This window comes from Electrona antarctica (genome assembly GCF_951216825.1).
Source record: "Electrona antarctica genome assembly, chromosome: 23".
Classification (NCBI taxonomy): Eukaryota; Metazoa; Chordata; class Actinopteri; order Myctophiformes; family Myctophidae; genus Electrona; species Electrona antarctica.
The window spans coordinates 6,728,959-6,737,478 of record NC_136804.1 but is presented as its reverse complement, the minus strand read 5'-3'; positions in this window follow the sequence as shown (position 1 = coordinate 6,737,478).

Here is an 8,520-nt window from a genome sequence, read left to right as displayed (position 1 = left end):
CATTGCAACTTTTCAGGAAAAGGGAGCCTGCCGTTTCTATTAGCTTGGATTCACCATCGATGATGTCACTGGTGGACGGGTTTCTGAACTTCCCACAGCCTTCCTATGAGACACAGACTGAGTAGGAAAAAATGGTGGTATTTTATCATGAACATTAGTTAGGACCAATTATAGGAAGAGAAGTTGAAAAGTGGTGAAGTGGTCCTTTAACCCGGAGGCATACAAACTCCTGCAGTTACATTACTAGTACTCTTCACTGCAGTGTAAAGGAGTCCACAGCACAGTTACATTACTAGTACTCTTCACTGCAGTGTATAGGAGTCCACAGCACAGTTGAATTACTAGTACTCTTCACTGCAGTGTATAGGAGTCCACAGCACAGTTACATTACTAGTACTCTTCACTGCAGTGTATATAGGAGTCCACAGCACAGTTCCATTACTAGTACTCTTCACTGCAGTGTAGGAGTCCACAGCACAGTTCCATTACTAGTACTCTTCACTGCAGTGTAGGAGTCCACAGCACAGTTACATTACTAGTACTCTTCACTGCAGTGTAGGAGTCCACAGCACAGTTGCATTACTAGTACTCTTCACTGCAGTGTATAGGAGTCCACAGCACAGTTACATTACTAGTACTCTTCACTGCAGTGTATATAGGAGTCCACAGCACAGTTCCATTACTAGTACTCTTCACTGCAGTGTAGGAGTCCACAGCACAGTTCCATTACTAGTACTCTTCACTGCAGTGTAGGAGTCCACAGCACAGTTACATTACTAGTACTCTTCACTGCAGTGTAGGAGTCCACAGCACAGTTGCATTACTAGTACTCTTCACTGCAGTGTATAGGAGTCCACAGCACAGTTACATTACTAGTACTCTTCACTGCAGTGTAGGAGTCCACAGCACAGCTGTAATCTGGAGATGTAAACATTGGGATTAACACAATTAGCTCTCCGATTGCTGTTGGGTTTTTTTTGGAGTTAAGCTCTTAAGGCACTGTGCAGATCCTCTAAAGGACTTTTCCAAGTCAGGCTCGTCAAACAAATTCTGTAGGTATTGTGTGGTAGACTCGGGACACCCAGCTTGAAACTGGGGCAATCCCGGGCAAAACCAGGACGTCTGGTCACTATACTGTACTTTATCCAGTATACTTATGCCAAAGAAAAGGTGCCACTACTGTATCAACACTGTCTGCCACTGCGACCCGGTTCGTTGCGACTATAACGTTTACAGTTTTTGATTATTATTACAACAAATACAATCCATTAACCACTCCAGCCCTATATACATACTTTGGCTATTTGAAAATTGCCAATCTACAAACTCACAAAGCGACGTGTTTTGAGCTTGTAGATCTGCTATTTTCAAGAGATTTCTATCCATTTGAAAACTTGAAATTGGACATTAATTCTGTTCTGCATAATGAGTAATTTAACTTTTGGATCAGCATAAGCATATTTTTAGGGTGAAAATAGCCCAACGACTAGTTTACAAGGCTATATTGTCAGCCTTCGCCACAATAACAGAAAACAGAACAACGCAAGCATAGAGCCTGGAGGGATTCCGCTCAAGCATATGGGGTTTACGTTCGTTGTGACTATAAAGTTTACAGGTGTAAGAGAGGGTGTGAAATTATTTATCATGTACAGTACATGAGGGAAGAGACAACACGAAAAAAGGGGGAAAAAAATAGGAATAGAAAGGGAGGGCCTATATATCTGTGCCTTGAGATCACCCTGAAGTCCTCTTGTATGTGCAGTCCCTTCAAAGAGAGTCCAATGTCACACCTCTGGCAGCTCTGCTCCTCAGAGGTCAAGGCCTCGGGCCACGTCTGTCTCTCAGACGCCACCAGCTAATCGCTGTGTCCCACTCTGTGGCCTACTTAGCTTGGAGGCTGTGCGTGCGTGCGTGCGTGCGTGCGTGCGTGCGTGCGTGCGTGCGTGTGCGTGTACGTGGGTGGGTGTGTTGCTTGCGTGTGTTGTCTGTGAATATGTTCATGTGCATATGTTGATTATAATTCTGTACATTTTAAATCTGTAAATGTAAAATTGAATGTACAATTTGTATACATTTCAATGAAATTGAAATGTGTGTGTGCGCACGTGGGTGGGTGTGGGTGGGTGTGTGTGCGCGTGTGTTGTCTGTGAATAGGTTCATGTGCATATGTTGATTATAATTAAAAATTGAATGTACAATTTGTATACATTTCAATTCAATTGAAATGTGTGTGTGTATGCGACAGCCTCATGGGGGCTGCCGTTGACCTAATGTGAAGGAATGTGCCCCCATTTCACAGAATGGTGCCAAAAGGGTGAGCTTTGTGACCACTGAAACATTACACCAAATCAAAAGGCCCCTGTGATTTGCCGGCACGTAACACAATCAAGAACAACGCTTTTTGCGTTTGCGCGCCCAGTGAATTTGAGCGCACCATGCACTATCTCAACACTGCTCCCATAGAGTTATAAGGCTGCTCCCCAACGCTGTACAGTTGGGTGCCACCGATATTGTCCCTTATCATTTGACCCATTTAGGCCTGACCTCAAATTTTTTAAAAATCCTTCTAAATCCTCCAGTTTTCTGAAATAAATATTTTCACGATTTTTCAAAAATAGCAGACCTACGCGCTATGAGCTTGTAGATCTGCTATTTTTCAATAGCTAAATTATAATGTTTAAAACACAAAGGGGTTCCCGCCCAAAATGGGTTAACTGTCCTTTTGCGCAGATCACGCAAACCTCAGCAAAAAGAAAAGGACAATCATCGATGGCCTCCAACTGTATCTGCTATTTTTTATAAATCTTTTTATTGAGATTTTCACTGAAAGATATCCCAGGATCAGGTAGACACGGTAATAGTCATGATCACAGATCATATTCCTTGGGTAATATGACAGATTTAAAGTAAGTACAACATAAGATCTGAGTTATGTTGTTTGCATGTAATGGGTACAGAGATAAATAACAAGGTGACTATGCTACTGAACTGTATCTGCTATTTTTGAGTCACCTCCGACTGAGTGGTTAAAGGACCACTTCACCACTTTTCAACTTCTCTTCCTATAATTGGTCCTAACTAATGTTCATGATAAAATACCACAATTTTGTTCTACTCAGTCTGTGTCTCATAGGAGGGCTGTGAGCAGTTCATCAATGGTGAATCCAAGCTAATAGAAACGGCAGGCTTTCTTTTCCTGAAAAGTTGCAATGCAAAAGTTGAAGCCATCGTTCTTACGATAATACAAATCTAAATATATTTTAAAACAAATCTTGTTTAAAAAAAAATCTGCCTAATGATGATGTCACTGGTGGACGGGTGTCCGAACTGCCCAAAGCCCTCCTATGAGACACAGACTGAGTAGGAAAAAATGGTGGTGTTTTATCATGAACACTAGTGAGGACCAATTATATGAAGAGATGTTGAAAAGTGGTGAAGTGGTCCTTTAAGAAACTGTTGGACGACCAAAAACAATAGCTGGGGTTTCTGTGTTGCGTTACATTGAAATCGGTGACTATGAATATGGTTTAGATGGAAGCAACAGCTGTACCTATTTGAAATAGTCTCGCACAGGGCCCGGCAAGCTGCTAAATTCCATTGTTAATCCGAGCCCATGGATGTAAGTGGTTAAACCGATAGTTTGATGCCATATTAATTAATTTAGCTGGGGACACCCTGGAATCCTCTCAAGGACCCCTGGGCTTTCCCAGACCCCACTTTGAGAAACACATGCTTTACAACTTAACCACTTAAACCCTATATTGAAAGGGGTCTGAACTTGGTCCATTCCTTTTTTGTCCCTCTACACCTAAAGCTATACGAGCCCATTGTGGGCTTGTTGTGTACTGTAGATCTGCAAATTTCGCTGAAAGAAATTCGCTGAAAGAAGTTCATGTGGTATAGTCCTACTTTGTCTTTTTACACTTTGGACGGCGCCGTGTCACAATAGCAAGAAGAGCCCCCATCTAGAAGCTCACAACTACCTTTACGAGAATGCCACAGACGAATAACAGTCTAAGTCCACACTATTGATCCATAATGTATAAATGGTAGATAAGGGTTCAGGACAACGAGGCCTTTTCGTGGAGGGGTCAGAATGACATTTGGACTTAGACTGTTTTTCATCTGTGGTACTCGTTGAAAAAGACACGTGCACGCACACACGCGCGCGCGCACACACACACTGTTATGTCATCAACACAATTTGTCCAAAGGCTCGTATTTGGACCTTTTCACAGCCAATATCGAAAGCAGAGGAAAACGCGATTCAGCCTCGATCCATGCACTTCTGTGGACACGCTGACACGTGAAGTAGGTCAGACCTAAAGGAAGGGCATTCAGCATTAGACACAATGTCAAACCAAACTAAGCTAGCAGTGGAGGAGCGCAGGCCACGGTTCTCCTTTCACTTGTACTCATTGAACTGTCTAGCCATAATGCTTGGCCACCGAGCGCTAATAACACATGCAAAACTCTCAGTCAGTGCTAGCAAGAACCTGGACTACAATTCTTGGAAACACTGAACATCCTGTTATGAATTTATTGAGCTTAATAGGGCTTAATCCAATGTCTGTTTGTCTCTTAAGTGCATTGTAGGCTATGCGCAGATGCTTTAATGACTTTTGCCCAGGTGAAGTTCAAAGCGTGGTGATGAGCCAGTACGTCATTGTCCCCTCTCCCTTCTCTGCTGTTTATAATCTGAGAAAACAACCTGTGCCAGCATCAGACAGACAACCCACTCCTTCTTAAATATAGAATGTCAACGTTTCGATTTTTACCTTAAAGGGATAGTTCATATTTTTTTAACCTAAGCTGTATGAAATACTTGCCATTAATATAGTGGTTGCAACTGTATTCATTGAATGCCCGAGTCCCATGGTGGGAGTTCTGCTCTGGTTTTGGTCAATATTAAGTAGTTCTGGTCATTTTGTGGGGGGGGGGGGGGGGGGCACTGGGGCCACGCAGTCAAAGTAAATTAATCCACAAAACTAACTTATTTTGTATTGTTGACCTATTTCTAAAATATGAGCGCAACTTTCGTTCAACTTTGACCCCTCTATCACATGGAACTATTTTTTGGGCGTAGTGATATGGACACAAAAAACATAGTTCCGTGTGATAGAGGGGTCAAAAATTTAGAAATAGGTCAACAATACAAATGAAGTTAGTTTTGTGGATTAATTTACTTTTAATGCGTGGCCCCCTGTGCCCCCCACAACATGACCGGAACTACTTAATATTTCACCAAAACCAGAGCAGAACTCCCACCACAGGACTTGGGCAATCAATTAATACAGTTGCAACAACTATATTAATGGCAAGTATTTCATACAGCTTAAGTTAAAAAAATCTGAACTATCCCTTTAATAAAGTAAGTCTCTTGTGGAGCTCTAGAAACAAGTGTGCGGATGTTTCTCCTTCCTCTTTGAAGTTTGCCTTGATGCCTTGACATCCAGCACCTGGCTGGCTAGAGAGGCAATACAGGCAAGAGAGGCACACAATCTTCTCTGTGAACTATTATTAACACGGCAGTTATACTGTACAGTCACATCAAACATCAATGGATAATACTAATAATTGATAAGTGATACTGTGTGTGTGTGTGTGTGTGTGTGTGTGTGTGTGTGTGTGTGTGTGTGTGTGTGTGTGTGTGTGTGTGTGTGTGTGTGTGTGTGTGTGTGTGTGTGTGTGTGTGTGTGTGTGTGTGTGTGTGTGTGTGTGTGCTTATTAATTACATGTCCATGTGTTTTCTATCATTTGTTTTCTGAGCGAAATTTACAGTAGATGAAAATGAACTGCAAGGAATGTGTTAAATGTCTATTTAAGTTCAGAAAAAAAATAAAACCGTCAACACACATTTTAAATGCCATGCTGGGAGTTTTAGGAGTTTTTTTTCTTCTTTTTTTTAAGTAAAAGTTTTTCAGTCCGGACAATCTTCAAACTACGAGTGTCCCGGTCAAACTCCAAAGTCTGGTCACCATATCGTATTAGTGCCTGAACTTGGGTTTAACTGAAAAAGACTGCCGACTTCACTCAATTAGGCCTAATAGGATTAGGTTGCTGGTATGGGCCGGGAGGTTTAAATAGGAATGGAATTTTGGCAGACACCTGCTCCATGGACTTGATTAATCTCATAAAGGAGTATGCAGGGGCCCATGTTAAAGAGGGACCCCGGCGATGCCTGCATGGGTTCAGTGGCTGCCTCAGGGTTCCTTTTGGTGGAGGAGTTTGGGCCCTGCTGGCACATGGAAGCAGGGTGGCCTGATGGTTGGAGAACTGTTTATGCGTCCGTGTCGGCCCCTCGACAACAGCCACGAGGATGGCGGTGGTGGAATATGTAGGCTACTCAAATGTTTTACTTATTTAAAAGTATCAATACTACTAATTATCCGGTACGAGTAAAAGTTTGGAATTTGAAATGTACTTGAGTAAAGGTAAAAAAAAGTATTGGTATCAAGTGTCGAAAGTAGAAAGTACTCGATATGCATAATGTCCCATGTCAAGTTTTCAAACAAGCTCGAGCTTGTAGAGTGGCTATTTCCAATGGCCGACATGTTTGGTTTGGTTCCCAAACTGTGGTGCGTGCAGCCCTTGTGGACAGTGTGCGAACGCGATCTAGGGGGTGCGTGACATGAAAAACACACTAAACACCATTGTAAGGAGATTGGAGCATAAGGAGTATACGGCAGCTGTGGGAGTATACAGCAGCTGTGTACCCCTCAGTGTAGTGATATTCCGTGATTATTTTGCCATAATCATATTAAAAATATATATAATGTTCGGCCAAATACAACGAGACTGAGCGTTGGAGGGTAGTCAGCTAGGTCAGGAGGTAACGGGGGGGGTGTCCACACACCCGCAAGGCAGGCACCGACTTGTCATCGGGAGCGGTGTCTTGTGGTCACTTTGTCACTAAGCCAGGAAGAGCCTGGGAGTACACCAGGATCCTTAAAGGACCACTTCACCACTTTTCAACTTCTCTTCCTATAATTGGTCCTAACTAATGTTCATGATAAAATACCACCATTTTTTCCTACTCAGTCTGTGTCCCATAGGAAGGCTGTGGGCAGTTCAGAAACCCGTCCACCAGTGACATCATCAATGGTGAATCCAAGCTAATAGAAACTGCAGGCTTTCTTTTCCTGAAAAGTTGCAATGCAAACGTTGAAGCCATCGTTCTCACGATAATACAAATCTAAATATATTTTAAAACAAATCTTGTTTAAAGAAAAATCTGCCTAATGATGATGTCACTGGTGGACGGGTGTTCCGAACTGCCCAAAGCCCTCCTATGAGACCCAGACTGAGTAGGGAAAAAAATGGTGGTGTTTTATCATGAACATTAGTGAGGACCAATTATTATATGAAGAGATGTTGAAAAGTGGTGAAGTGGTCCTTTAACCCATTTTGGGCAGGAACCCCTTTTGGTGTTAGCATTATGTTATGCTTTAGCTATTGAAAAATAGCAGATCTACAAGCTCATAGCGCGCCACCGAGTGGCGCGCTATGAACTTGTAGGTCTGCTATTTTTGAAAAATCGAAGAACGACTGACATAGAAACATAGCTTTTTCAGAAAACTGTCAGGATGTAGAAGACATTTTTAGAATCTGATCTCAGGTCAGAATGGATTAACGATTCCCAAGCAGCCGTTCTACAGTGAACCTCCTCCTGGGCCACTGCCGCCCAGAGCAATGCACTGAACCCTCTGTATGTACATCTGCATTCAATGCAAGTCATTCTATCTGCCATAACCCATTTTGGACTGAGGTGGTTTAAAAAGTCTTCTAAATCCTAACATTTTTGAGAAAAACCCATGTTTCTATGTCAGTGGTGCTCAACCTTTTTCATGTCAAGGACCCCCAGAATTATCTCTATTGGGCCACGGACCCCCATCTCAAAATATGTAGTTCCAGGGACCCCCCCCAGAAGCCAATATTTTAGTTAAAAATGTTCGCTCTGAAATATATATATTCAAAGATTTGCACCACATTTTCACGACTTTTCAAAAAATAGCAGACCTACAAGCTCGTAGCGCGCCACTCGGTGGCGCGCTATGATCTTGTAGATCTGCTATTTTTCAATAGCTAAAGCTAGAAACACTTGAATGCTTGAAACACCAAAAGGGGTTCCCGCTCAAAATGTGTTAAAAAGGTCAGCGGCACCATATATCGATGGCAAATATCTGGCTGGTGTGTAGTATAGCCTGGGGCTTACAGACACAACACGACACCCTGAAACCCATTATTTCCAATGACTTGAGGCACTCTATAGACGAATCCAGAAACGGGTCTCATGGTCGCAGCTTACGTATTTCCTGTAGGCGGAGCTGACGTAGCCAGCGTGCGGGGTAGGTAAACCTGCACGTCTTCTACTACATTGAATGGTAGAGTGACTGATGTTAGTCTGCTCAAATATTACTCCTTTACCTGCTTTTTACTAACAATAACATTACAAAGATGCCCAGAACATCAGGATGAACCTGTGTAGTTTATGGCTGCTCCAACAGTAGTGGCAAGGAA